General features: G+C 37.3%; 1 protein-coding gene and 1 long non-coding RNA gene across 5 annotated transcripts in view; one reads left to right on the top strand and one right to left on the bottom strand.

The window, feature by feature from the left end:
* Positions 1-6,602, bottom strand: part of Atf2 (activating transcription factor 2) — a 75,079-nt gene extending 68,477 nt beyond the window's left edge. The window contains 1 exon segment of the mRNA XM_076569695.1: positions 5,914-6,602. The gene's annotated coding sequence lies outside the window, so the exon portion shown is untranslated.
* LOC121828690 (uncharacterized) lies at positions 6,137-13,702 on the top strand. 4 transcript variants are annotated; one of them, XR_013050522.1, is made up of 5 exons: positions 6,137-6,338; positions 7,120-7,316; positions 7,827-7,982; positions 10,694-10,839; positions 12,820-13,702. It is a non-coding gene; the product is annotated as an uncharacterized LOC121828690 (long non-coding RNA). The 4 variants fall into 4 exon arrangements; XR_013050521.1 differs by having other exon boundaries at positions 10,697-10,839; XR_006071197.2 differs by having other exon boundaries at positions 7,887-7,982.
* The last annotated feature ends 295 nt before the right edge of the window (positions 13,703-13,997 follow it).

A 13,997-nucleotide genomic window follows, 5' to 3' on the forward strand; every position in this document is an offset into this window, starting at 1 on the left:
AGGCGAAGGTCCTTGAATAGCAAGGTAAAAATCAAAAGTTTTAAGATCTCCAAAGATTAATTTCTTGGTGAGGGCCATTTCGCTGATTTAAATGTACAAACTACCATGATGAGCATACATTATCCCTATGCCATAGAGCAGCTTTAAATGCTTGGGAAAAAATTCCAGAACCATGGAAACCAACTGAGCTATATTTGAAGATTTTCAAGAGTCAAAAGAATCGTTTACTGATTTTTTACCAAGTCTGACAATGGCTATAAACAAGACAATATCAGACCCACAATTAAGACAAGTATTAACTCAATCTTTGACTGATAATGCTAATACAGAATGAAAAAGAATACTCACACCTTTAAAGGCCAGGTCAGCACCTTTAGAAGAATGGATTCAACATACAAATGGTGTTGAGTCTCTTAACTATGGTAATGAGGCTTGGATAAGAGAGGCGATTTCTAAAAGTGGAAGGAGGTATCAAGTAGCAAATGTTTTAACTGTGGTACACCAGGTCATATAAGAAGAAATTGTATACAGCAATGCTTCTTCTAGAAATAACCCAAACAGGAGACCACAACCTTCTGGATTATGTGGAAGGTATGGCAAAGGCCAACATTGGACCAATGAATGCAGATCAACAAGAGATATATAAGGCAACCCTTTGCCAGTGGGAAATGCCTCAGGGGGCCAGAGGCCCCCAAATTGAACCACTAACAAGATATCATCCATATAATGGTAGATTATAGATTGTGGAAATTTTGCATGAATTATTTCCAGCGGTTTTTGCACAAAACATTGGCACAGGGTAGGGCTATTTAGCATTGCCTATAGGGGACCTTCCATTGATATCTCTTGACCAGGTGGGAATTATTTTAAGTAGTTACTGTGAAGGCAAATTTTGTGAATGTGGTCCAAACATTTCCAATCACTGTAGAGGAAATTCCTTCCCAGGACAATTGAATAATCCAGTGCCTAATGTAAAGAACAATATTGCACTGGATGACAGAACAACTTTGATAGATTAATCAAAAAAGCTAAAATACACCATAAAAGGAATATTTTGGCAGACTTCCATAAATGAACAAAGACCAAAGCTTAAAGTGTGAATTAATAACATTGTCCTTGAAAGATTAGTGTAGACAGGTGCAGATGTGACTATAATTACACTAAAATCATGGCATCCAAATTGACCTCTTCAAGAGGTAAGTGTCCAATTTCTATGGATTGGAACTGTATCTCAGGTAAAACAGAGTTCGAGATGGGTTGAATGCAAAGGGCCAGAAGGACAGAGAGGAAGGCTGAAGCCCGTTTGTGGCAAATGTAGCAGCGAATCTTTGAGGCTGAGATCTGTTACAGCAATGGAACACCAGATTAAAATTCCTCCAATCTCGAGTGGAATATAGACCAATTCATGTTTCTGGGAATAATATGGTAAGATACTATCACCAACCATTCAGGCTGTACATAAACAGAGCATAACTGCCGTTGAACTCTCAGAAGTACCAACGACCCTGTCTTTAAAATGGCTAACGGATAAACCTGTCTGGGTTGGACAATGGCCTATGACACAAGAGAAACTATGAGCTTTAGAACAGCTGGCTCAGGAACAATTAAATGCTCAACACATTGAAGAATCTACCTGTGGTAGTATTGTGTTCCCCAAAATATTATGCACGCTAATAAACTTATCTGGGGTCAGAGACAGAATAACCACAATATTAAACACAGAGGATAGGCAGTGGTAACACACGCCTTTAATCCTAGCATTCCAGAGGCAGAAATCCATGTGTTCAAGGATACAGCCAAGCGTGGTGACTCATGCCTTTAATCCCAGAAAGCGAGGCTTTAATCCCAGGGAGTGGTGGTAGAAGGCAGAAAGGTATATAAGGCGTGAAGACTAGAAACTAGAAGCATTTGGCTGCTTAAACTTTCAGGCTTTGAAGCAGCACAGTTCAGCTGAGATTCATTTGGGATGAGGACTGAGAGGCTTCCAGTCTGAGGAAACAGGATCAGTTGAGGAATTGGCGAGGTGAGGAAGCTGTGGCCTATTCTGTCTCTCTGATCTTCCAGCATACACGCCAATACCTGGCTCAGGTTTGATCTTATTAATAAGAACTTTTTAAGATTTGTGCTACATCTACCAGCTCTTGGAATTCTCCTGTATTTGTTATTAAAAAGAAATCTGGTAAATGGAGAATGCTGACAGATTTGAGAGCCATAAATAAAGCAATTCCGTCTATGGGCTCCTTACAGAATGAGATACCCTTGCCCTCTCTGTTACTCAAAGAATGGCCTATTATAGTTATTGACTTAAAACTGTTTTTCCCCCCCATACCACTACAAGAAAAGGATAGAGAAAAATTTGCCTTCACAGTAACTACTTAAAATAATTCCCATCTGGTCAAGAGATATCAATAGAAGGTCCCCTATAGGGAATGCTAACTAGCCCTACCCTGTACCGATATTTTGTGCAAAAACCGCTGGAAATAATTCATGCAAAATTTCCACAATCTATAATCTACCATTATATGGATGATATCTTGTTAGCTGATCCAAAGTTAGGTACCTTAGAAAGTATGTTTGAAGAAGTAAAGAAAGTTTTGCCTTGCCTGGGAATTACAAATTGCTCTTGAAAAAAAAAAATACAAAGACGAGATTCTATTAATTACTTAGGATATAAGATAGATCTACAAAAAAATTAGACCCCAAAAGGTACAACTCAGGAGAGATCGACTGCATACTCTTAATGATTTTCAAACATTGTTAAAAAGCATTTCCAACTTACAGACCATCATTGGAATACCTAAAGATAGACTAGTAAATTTGGCCAATATTCTAAAAGGGGACAAGGACTTAAATGGTCCAAGAGAATTATCAGCTGAAGCTGAGAAGGAATTGGCCTTAGTAGAAAAGAAAATACAAGAGGCACGTGTGGATCGTGTGAATCCAGAACTTAACTGTTTTCTGGTCATACTTTCCTCCAGACACTCTCCCACAGGGATTCTGATGCAGAGGGAAGAAGATATTACATTGGAATGGTATTTCTACCACCCAAGTAAGAAGTTAAAGACTTACGTAGAAAATATTTCTGAATTGATTCTAAAAGGAAAATTAAGACTTTGTCAGTTGACAGGAATGAACCCAGCAGAAATTGTGGTACTTTTAACTAATGAGGAAAATTTCCTCTTTAGCAAAGAGCCTGCAGTAACTTTTTGGGAGATATTAACAACTGTTAGGCCAAAAGCAAGAGAATAGAATTCATAAAGAGAACTGAATGGGTCCTTCCTCACACTGTATGGCAAAAACCAATCTCTGGAGTCTCCACATTCTATACTTTTGCAAATAAATCAAGAAAGGCAGGTTATAAATCAGGAGACTTAAGTAAAGTGGTTCAAAGCCCTGACAATTCTGTACAAAAGGCAGAACTATATGCTATTCTTATGGTATAATGGACTTCACAGAACCTCTCAATCTAGTTATTGACTCTCAATATGCATAAAGAGTTGTTTTACATATTGAAACTGCTGAATTTATACACAACACAGAATTAACCTCAGTATTTATACAATTACAGGAAATCATCAGAAATAGGGAACATCCTATATATGTAACACACATCAGATCCCATATGGGTCTGCCAGGTCCTCTAGCACAAGGTAATGAGGAGATTGATCAGGTATTAATAGGTAATGTGCTAGAAGCCTCAGAATTTCATAAGAAATACTATGTAAATAGCAAAGGTTTGAAAAAGGACTTTTCCAGCACTTGGCAACAAGCCAAGGAAATTATTTAAAAAAAAAAGTCCTACTTATTCCTTCTATAACCAAACTCCATTACCTGAAGGAAGTAATTCTAAAGATATACAAAGAAAATTTGGCAGATGGATGTGTTTCATTTTGGAGAATTTAGAAGATTAAAATATGTACACCATAGCATTGACACCTATTCAGGATTTCAATGGGCAACACCTATGAGTTCTGAAAAGGCTGACTCTGTGATCATACACCTATTGGAAGCTATGGCCATCATGGGAATACCTGTACAAATTAAAACTGACAATGCTCTAGCATATGAATCAAATAAAATGAGACAGATTTTGCTTATTACAATATAATGCATGTTATAGGTATACCACACAATCCAACAGGCCAAGCAGTCATAGAAAGATCCAATCGAACTTTAAAGAATATGCTAAATAAACAGAAACAGGTAACAATGACTCCTAGAAATAGATTACATAATGCTTTATTAACTTTGAATTTTCTCAGTGCTGATGAGAAAGGAACAACAGCTGCAGAGACATTGGACAACAGAAAAAACTCCCGAGCTAAACCTACTGGTTTACTTCAAAGATGTGTTGACTTCAAAATAGAAATCAGGATGCATCCTACGTTGGGGAAGGGTTTTTTTTTCCCCCCCTGCAGAAGAAAAGCTATGGATATCAACAAAATTAATAAAAATTCACTTTGAACAGGAGAAAACCCTTGATGAGAAGTAATAGCTCATCCACCTATGTGACAACTCTACAAGTTGTAAGGAAAACTCAACAAACAAGGGACAGGGCAGGGATCTCTTTTTTGTCTTTATAAGATAACAGAAATACCCATCTTCAAGAAATCATAAGGCCTTGGACACCTAGACATCTACTACATAAAGGAAGGGCCTATTGGTACCAATATACTCTACAGGGTAATAATCTCACTGCCTAACATCATTATCTCCTTAACTCTAGAATAGTTGTGGTCCTGATTCAATTATAAATCAAGCTGGCTTTGCAGTTGGAATGTGGCTCTCTCCTTCTCTAAACCCAAGCATGTTATTAAAAGAAAAAAAAATTAAGAGATTCTGTCTCATATCGGAAGAGCCAACTGGTGTGAGATAGAAGAAAACAAATAATCTAAGGACCACTGTTATCAAGATTCTATTTCTCTCCATGCTTATTCTTGATTTCTTGGAATCCTTTTTTACATGTTATATCATCTTTAAATCCAAACTTTCCATTTTGATATTAATAATGTTCAAGTCTTGCACAGTGAAAATAAGTCTTCCCAATAGCAATCTCTGAAGTCTCCAAAAGGAAGATGGGGACCCAGAACAATGACTCTACTCGGTCCAGAATGATGACATTACACCTAAGAGCATTACTCAATGATCAGCTTTGGACTGAAAACTCTTCAGGACAGTTCTAAGATCAGATGGACTTATCATACTACACTTCTGGCCAGAATCTCAGACAATCTTATCCATTACTCTGAGACTGGTTGCAGACTCTATGGCTAGCCCTACTGAGACCTAACTAAGCTTTCTTATATGACCCCACAGAGATATGGTTGTCCCCTAAACAGCAGGAAGCAGTTCTAAGAAAATGACGCTCCTTTCCCAAAGGTTTCATTTTTCTCAGGGTTATGGATGTATAGCTATAGGGTTGGGGGTGGAACAATAAAATTTAGACTCAATATTTTCCTTTAGTAAAGAAAAAGGGGAATGGATAGGTATAGTATATTAAGGTGGATTACTGTATCTACCAGTAAACTGATTTAGGAAACTATCAGTCTTAGATAATTTGCACTGATATGGATTCTTATATATTTGACACAAATGTAAACTATTCTTATATTCCTATTTAAGATAATTTGTATATTGATACAAATACAAAACTATATTTGTTGTATTATACACATATTTCTACTCCTGTGTGAAATATTTTGTATATTGATACAAATGTAATATTATATTTATCATACTATATGTATGTTCTACCTCTGTTTAGGATACTTTGTTTATTGATACATAGTAAGGATATTGTTGCTATATTGCATACTGCACTATACATTTCTACCTCTCTGTTTAAGATATTTTGTACTGTCACAATTTCAGGTCATTGTCCTTACATGGTACATCTGCTTACAGACTGTTTACCTTGTTAATGTGAGGCCTTAGTCCTTAGGTTATTTAGGTAGAGAAGACTTACAGATTTATAGTCACCCATGCTTGTCATTTCTATAGTTTTGTTAGTTAGGTTGTCCAGATTTACAGAAACATAAAAAAGATGGACAGGTAATCTTCAAACACTTCATAGACCTAGAGATTATGACATTTAAATGTTTTGATAACTTAGAATTCTGTTGACATGAGGCACGATTGCTCCTGGCAACACCAATCTGATCCCGAGAGAATATTGAGCTTCTAAGACATTTCCATTTAGAAGTTTGTCGTCTTCTTGGCACAAAATGGCCTCCTGGGCAAAGAACTGCCCTTGCCTCAACTGTGGACAGTACGAATGCTGTCCTTTATAGAGGAGCAGGACACAAGGAAAAGCGACTAATGAACTCTGCCAAGACATGGTAAGATGGTCTTTCAAAATTCCTGCTTCTGAAAATGGTCTGTCAGATATTCTAGGACTGTAGCCAAATTGGATGCCCCAAGGATGCTGAGAAACTTTAGGTGACTGTACAGTCAGCCAGCTGTCTCTGTCTATTCTTGCAAGAACTTAGAAAATTGCTTGCTAGCATTTTCTGTTTTCTCAAGTATTATGTTCCTTCTCAGGTCTTTGATGGAGTTGAAGATTAGATAGTTACAGTTACAATCTTCTCTTATCTTAGCTAGAACATATTATTAGAGTTATAATCTTCAAGATAGGTCAGCTATTGGAGTAATCTCAGTAATTTGGCATTTACCTATGTTCTGGACACTTAGTATATCTTTCTTATTTGATGTTATTTTTGTTGGTTGTAGTTCCATTTTTATTTATGTTATTACCCTTTGTTTTTCTGGACAATACTTGATAACCATTCTTAGTGTATATAGTTTGCATTAAGTTTAGGACTTTCTTATTTAGACAAAAAGAGAAAATGTAGTGGTATTTGCTCTGCCCATGATCTTGGGCTACAGGGCCCGAAGGAGGTGGTGCTTCCTGCCATTGTATGTGACCTCTTATAAGGGAAGGGACAAAGGTCACATGCCTCTTCTCCCCGCTCCTGCCTGAGAGGTGGATTTGCTCCTGGTCAGATCAGAGGACGACTTCAACTGTCTACTCTATTCTGTATTCGTGAGTGTACTTCCTCAATTTGTATCTTAATCAATTCTGTTTAATAGACTCACATGGATTGATCTTAATATTTTTAGGAACTACATAAACAGGAAATAGTTTGCACACAAAAATCACCATACTTCGTATCTCTGACATCCCTGTTGGCATGTACATATTCAAAAAGGTGTGAGGGACAAACTATGTAACTTCAACTTGATGATTCTGGGTTGGCTGGCAACAATCATGGCAATAAACTTCCACAAGCAAATAAATTTACACAGCCACAAAATAGGTAAGCTTTTTGCCTCAAATGATTCTATAAGCCACAAAACACTTCATAGATTAACTTCTGTTACTACAATTAAAGTTTTTTAGGTGAATTAGGACTTTTTTTGGGGGGGGGGCAAGGGGTTTCGAGACAGGGTTTCTCTGTGTAGCTTTGCGCCTTTCCTGGATCTCGCTCTGTAGACCAGGCTGGTCTTGATCTCACAAAGATCCGCCTGCCTCTGCCTCCCGAGTGCTGGGATTAAAGGCATGTGCCACCACCGTCCGGCAGACTTTAAGTTTTTGACTCTGCTAAAAAGCTAAGTTTAAGAACTTTTGGATTGAGAAATAATTAAAGAATTAAAGTCTTCAGTGTGTTCTCATATGCTAATACACACCCGATTTCCAAAAGGCCATTTCTAAATTTGCTAACCCTGCAGATCTCCTCCCCACCCTCTACACTGAATACTATCAATATAGGATACTAGTGTTAAGGACTGCTGAACAGAAACAGCTGTTATTTTCATTAATGTTTTAGAGACCAACCGTTATAATATGAAAAGAAGAATTTTACATTCAAAACTTTCCTTTGGAGCAGGAAGATGGCCCAGTTGGTGAAGTGCTTTCTGCACAAACCTGAAGAGATCTCCAGAACTCGGAAGAAAGAAGAAGAAAAAAGGCTAGCACTCAAAAGGTGGAGATAGGAGAAACCCTGGGGCTTGCTGGCCAATTCAGTCAGTCTAGCTCAATCAGTGAGTTCCAGGTTCAGAGAAAGAACTTGTCTCAAAAACTTGGGTGGAAACAAATGGGAAGACACTTGACATGCGCATGCACTCATGATATGAATATGCATGTGTACACATGTACACACACATGCAGGATGGGGAAGAAGCTCAAATTCCGTTACCTTTGTAGCTGGTGGGCCATGAGCTTTACTCTGTTGACAGGAATCCTTAAGCTCTTGCTAAGCAAGCAGCACTTCCCAAGTTGCCATTTAGTATCTCTAGAGAAAAGGAGAGAAGCAGAAGAGAATACACTGTTTAACATACATTTTATATTTACATTTTGCCTACTATTTATCTTATTATATAAAATTATAAAGTTTCTTCCAAAATCTCAAATGTTTCAGGAAGATGTTCACCATACAGGTTTCCAATTGCCAACACAGTTCTAGCTACTAGATATAAAACAATTTTAAGGATGGTGATAAGGCAATAAAACCTAGTGAAAGAAAGAAAATACATGATTTTTAGTTGCATATACCTGAAGGTAAAGTAATAGATGAAATGTCAGAGCTGAATTCAAGCATCATGATGTTCAGAGTGAAAATTAGTATTTTTCTTACGTTGTTGCTACACAACAAAATCTATGGACCCTAGTTTATGTATATCTTACATGGAAATAGCTTGGTGTTTCAGGCATGCATTCTAGAATAAGATTTATCGAGTAAGTGCAATCTTGCATTGTTCAGAAGTTTAATTATCATAAACATGGGCATCCCAGAACCATGATCATAAAGTACTCAGGACCATTTACTGCCCTGATATCCTCAAGTCCTTTCCCTTCAAGGTTTCTAACAACTGCTGAAGCTCTAGCCATCACAGCTGCAGAGCAGACCACAAAGGAAAGAGAAGTAAATAATGACTTTCTGTTATGCAAACTTATCAGAAACCCCAGAGGAAATTTCTACTCACATTCTATGGAGCAGAACTTAGTCACAATTGGCCAAAATGTCAGGGAAGCTGCCTGGCTTAGAGTAAACTTTTATAGACAACCCACAAAACTTACAAATGATTACACAGATCTGTTATGTCCATACTGAACACGGTGAGATGGGCAAGAAGTTGTTGGATGGTAGCTATGAACTATGTTAGGAAAAGGAACTAACTTCCAAAGCATGATGTTCATAAGGAAATAGATGCTTGCTCCTGTACCATTACCTTGGGAATGAGCCCCCATTATCAGGCCATCATCTACCTGGTTAAAAATTGAAATATCTACCAATGAGGGAAAAGGGTATGCATGTTGTTAGATAATTAGCTGCCATCCTACTCATTTCTTTCTAAAATGTAAGATGGTTAGGTATCTCATAAAAAGGTCTTGTCACTGGGCTGGAGAGATTGCTCAGCAGTTAAGAGCACTGGCTGTTCTTCCAGAGGTCCTGAGTTCAATTCCCAGCAACCACATGGTAGCTCACAATCATCTGGTATCCTCTTCTGGTGTGCAGGCATACATGCAGACAGAGCGCTGTATACATAATAAATAATAAATCTTAAAAAAAAGAAAAAAAGAAAAAAAAAAAGGTCTTGCCCCTGGCAGAGAACGGCCAACATTCATAAACGTTTCTCTCAACATGCAAGGCCAATCTGTAGGTGATAGGAGGAGGAGGAGGGAGAGAAGGAGGAGGAGGGACAATCATGAATATCAGAATAGCAATGTAAGAGCAAAGAAAAATCTAAATCATTGTAATACAGGAGAGTAAACTCATTCTCTCCCTCTGGTTTTTCTAGACAGGGTTTTCTCTGTGTGCCCTGGCTGTCCTGGAACTCACTACGTAGACTAGGCTGTCCTCAAATTCAGAGCTCTGCCTACCTCTGCCTCAAAATACTGGGATTAAAGGTGTGTAGCAGCACAGCAGGGCTGAGGGTCAGCTCTTACAGGCAATATACAAAACTTACAAATGATTACACAGATCTGTTATGTAAGTACTGAACACGGTGAGAGGGCTAAGAACTTGGTGGATGGTTCAGCTATCAACTATGTTAGGGAAAGAAACCAACTATGTTGATTTCCAAAGCATGATGTTCCAAAGGAAACAGATACTCCTATACCAGTACATTGGGAATGATCCCCCCATGTAAGAATTTGGGAGATTTTCCTATTGCAGACTACTAGAAAGAAGGGCAACACTTTCCTTTAGGTTTCATGAAGGTTGCTTAATATGTTTAATATCTTAAAGTGGAAAATCAGAAACCAGGAAATGTCTTATTTCAAAGCTGGCCAAAAAAAAAAAAAAAAAAAAAATCTGTTTTAAATACAAACTGTTCCTTATGAAGAAAGGACTTAAAGAAGATTATTTAGCAATACAAATGCAAACCTCGGCTATGGGACTGCAAATCAATGGACAGTTTTGTGGATGACCTGTATGAGTTTACTCTCCCCAAGTTTAGTTAATTTTTTTTTTTTTCCTGTGCTCTTACATTGCCGTTCTGGTACTCATGATCGTCCCTTCTTCCTCACCACCTGCAGACTGGCCTTGCATATTGCTCTGTGTGATGACAATGAAACAATGCTCACATATTTCAGGCAGAGATAGGCTCCTGCAAACTATTTTGTTTTTTTCAGAGAATGTTCACTTTTACAAGTGTGCCTATCTGCACACAGATGTTTATATTCTTATTTCAGCAGCTGTTCACAAAGATCTGGAACTAGCATCTTGAAACACAGCAAGGCAATTATCATCCCTTCAATCAAAAGGCAACAAGGTTAAACTAACCAGCCATACATACCTGTCCTACCAGCTTGACTTACCCATAATCATCTAGACTTTGGTAAGCATTAAAAGTAACACTTGTTGAACCTCCGAAGGCACAGATGTAAGGACTCTCTCCTTCACCAGTATCTATCACCCTACCCACTTTCTGTATATTTGGACATAATTAACCTGTGGGCAAGAGGCAGTGTCTCCACACAAAGGTACCAGGACTGCAAACAGTAAACACTCTAATAGAGAGCCAAACACTAACAACACAGAGCCTGGGGGATAGGCATCCGTGTTAAAGAGGAACCAATCTTTTCTTGGTCACAAACTCAAGAGTCTTATATGTCCAAGAGAAGTCCTGGGTGGTATGTAGTAAGACTGTATGTAAGCAGGCATGGGGCAAATTTACAAAGTTACAACCTTAATGGTTGTTTATTAATGATGTCCCATGAAAGCCTCCCAAATGATACTTGGTTTCTAAGTCTTCAACTTGTCTTTTTCCCCCAAGTCCTCATTTTCATGCTTTCAAAAACAGAAATGCCCCTGTACTCCTCACTTATCCTAAATCTTATTTGGACACACTGCTCTGGCTTTGCAGTTTAAAATATGGATAATTTTAAATAAGACCATCACAAAGCATCCATTAATAAAGGTATAATTAATCCTCTTTTTCTATACTGTATTTCTGCTAAACTCAAAGCATGGTTTTATCAATTGTATCTTGGTTTCATCAACTGTATCTTGTCCTGTGTTCAATAATGTTCTGAATTCTTCACATGCTCTGTAGTTGATAATAAAAACAATTTTCATTTAATGACTACTTCTTTCATTTTTGAAATACTATCTGAAAACACACTGTCCTGAGAGGGAGTTCCACGAGAATGAAGAAAAGAAGAAATAAATATGAAAATTGAGAAGTTAGGTTTATAGTTATTACGAAGTAGAAAATGACCAATAAAGTATTCTTAAACACTAAGATATACTGGATCCAAATAAATTATGTTGGAGGAATGAAAAAGAAACAAGAGTTTAGTGAAAAGGAACAATGAAAAATCCAACTACTAAGCTTAGCTTGATTTTAAAACCAGTAATAGTATTAAGTATGTTATTAGATACTTTTAAGAGTGCTGACCATATCTAAAAAACACAGAAATTATATTTTTCAGTGATTTAAACTTACGATAAGAAATTTTAAGGAGTCAATTTGTAATAGAATGGTCCCTCAAAAATGTCCATGCTCAAAGGAGGTGGAAAGATGACTCATCAGTTAAAAGCACTGGCTGCTCTTCAAGACCCCAGTTCAATTCCAGCACCACATGGCAGCTCACAACTGTCTTTAACTCCAACTCCAGGGGATTCAACATCCTCACACCAACATGCATGCAGACAAAACACAACATAAAATTAAGAAAATAAAACAGACTAGCTTTCACAATGAAAAATATATGTATTTAAAAAAATGTCTATGCTCTAATCCCTGGAACTCACGACTAGGTTATAGTAAAAGAAAAGGGAACTCTGCAGGTATACAGAGATTACAGATACCAAAACCAGAATACCCTGTATCCATCATGGTAAGCTCTAGAACAGAGACCTTTCCCCATCTGGAGTAAAAGATTTAGCCAGAAAAGAAAGTCAGATGGGTTAAAAATAGAGGAACTGATCTGCCACTGCCAGAGATGGCCACAAGGGAAGCATTTCAGCCTCTTCAAGCTAAGAGCAGAGAAGGGAAGAGGGAGGGCTGTTCTACAATTGTACAGCCAACAACTTGAGTGATTTTGCAAGTGGATTCTTCCCCAGAGTCTCCAAACTGCACGCACATAACAGTGTCAACACATTGGTTTTGGCTTTAGGGCCCCAAGCATACAATGCTATCTGGTCACTTGTAACAACATGAATAGAATTATAGATTTTTACATTTATGTTATGTGAAATAAGCCAACAAAGAAAGACAAGCACTACATTCTCTTATCCACGTATAAACAACAAAACACACATTTTATAAAACTAATACTCTCTCTCCCTCCCTCTCCCTCTCTCTCTCACACAGAAAAAACAGAGAGTGAATGCAATGGTGATTACCAGCCTGAAAACAGTAGGAAGGTGAAGAAAGGCTGATCGCTGGGTTCTAAGCCACATGTGGATAGAAGCAAGATGCTCTTACAGATGAACAAATATGTACTATTGCTCTATAAAAGCTAGATTTTGAATGTTTCACCATACAGAAATGAGAGATGACTGAGAAGAAACTTTTAACCTATTTTAAAACACTACATAATCTATACATATATTGAAGCATCACTTTTATTACTAAATAGACTTTTCATATTTTTATGATTTAGTTAAAGTGGGGGGAATCCCAGAGGACCCAGATGAGCCAGATGAGCCAACCTAGACTTCCTGACGTACAAAAATAATTTTTATTGTCTTAAGACGCTAAGTGTATGGTAACTTGTAAGTCAGTAATGGAAAACCTTTATAGTGAACAAAAATGTTAGGGTACCAGGAGCATGGACTTGTGTTCTAACACAAGGTCATTCAAGGATAGCAGAACCATATAGAGGCAGGGAGTTTTCTGTGGCACAATATCCTTATAACTTTACAAGTACTACAAAGTACAAGATGACCTTAGAACTATGGAAACAGCAATATGTTCATAACAAACTTAAATCCATGAGTCTGAAAACATAAAGTATCTGAGTTCTTTTATATACTATGATTTCACTACAATCTTTCACATGTACTTGATGGATACCAAAAAGAATTAAGAAAATAATGTGTAAAATACAGACTAGAGCATGAACTCAAACAGTATTAAGTTTATGTAAGTTATACTGCATTTTACTTTGACTTTAAATGTATTTTCCTAATGCTTAATACTAAATCATACTTTATACCAATACTAAATACTTAATATTAAATACTAAATCATACTTAATACTAAATCGTACTTTATGTTTGTGCCTAGAAACTGAACACTACACATTTAATGCCAAAATCTCCTGAGAGTTAAAACTGATCTTTAGTCTGTGGATTTGATATCTTCCTTGTGTATACTGATTATGGAATGCTTAGCTCATCAATGGAGGGAAATGAAACTCTTCAAAAGTGAGAAATGTATTCCCAACCTCAGCGAGGGAAGCAGCAGTTTTTAATTTTTTCTCTACTCACAGCATACAACACGTTTTCCAGGCATATCATTATCAATAGCATCTGAAGCTTTGATCT

The sequence above is a fragment of the Peromyscus maniculatus genome, chromosome 4 (assembly GCF_049852395.1).
Source record: "Peromyscus maniculatus bairdii isolate BWxNUB_F1_BW_parent chromosome 4, HU_Pman_BW_mat_3.1, whole genome shotgun sequence".
In the NCBI taxonomy this organism is placed as follows: domain Eukaryota; kingdom Metazoa; phylum Chordata; class Mammalia; order Rodentia; family Cricetidae; genus Peromyscus; species Peromyscus maniculatus.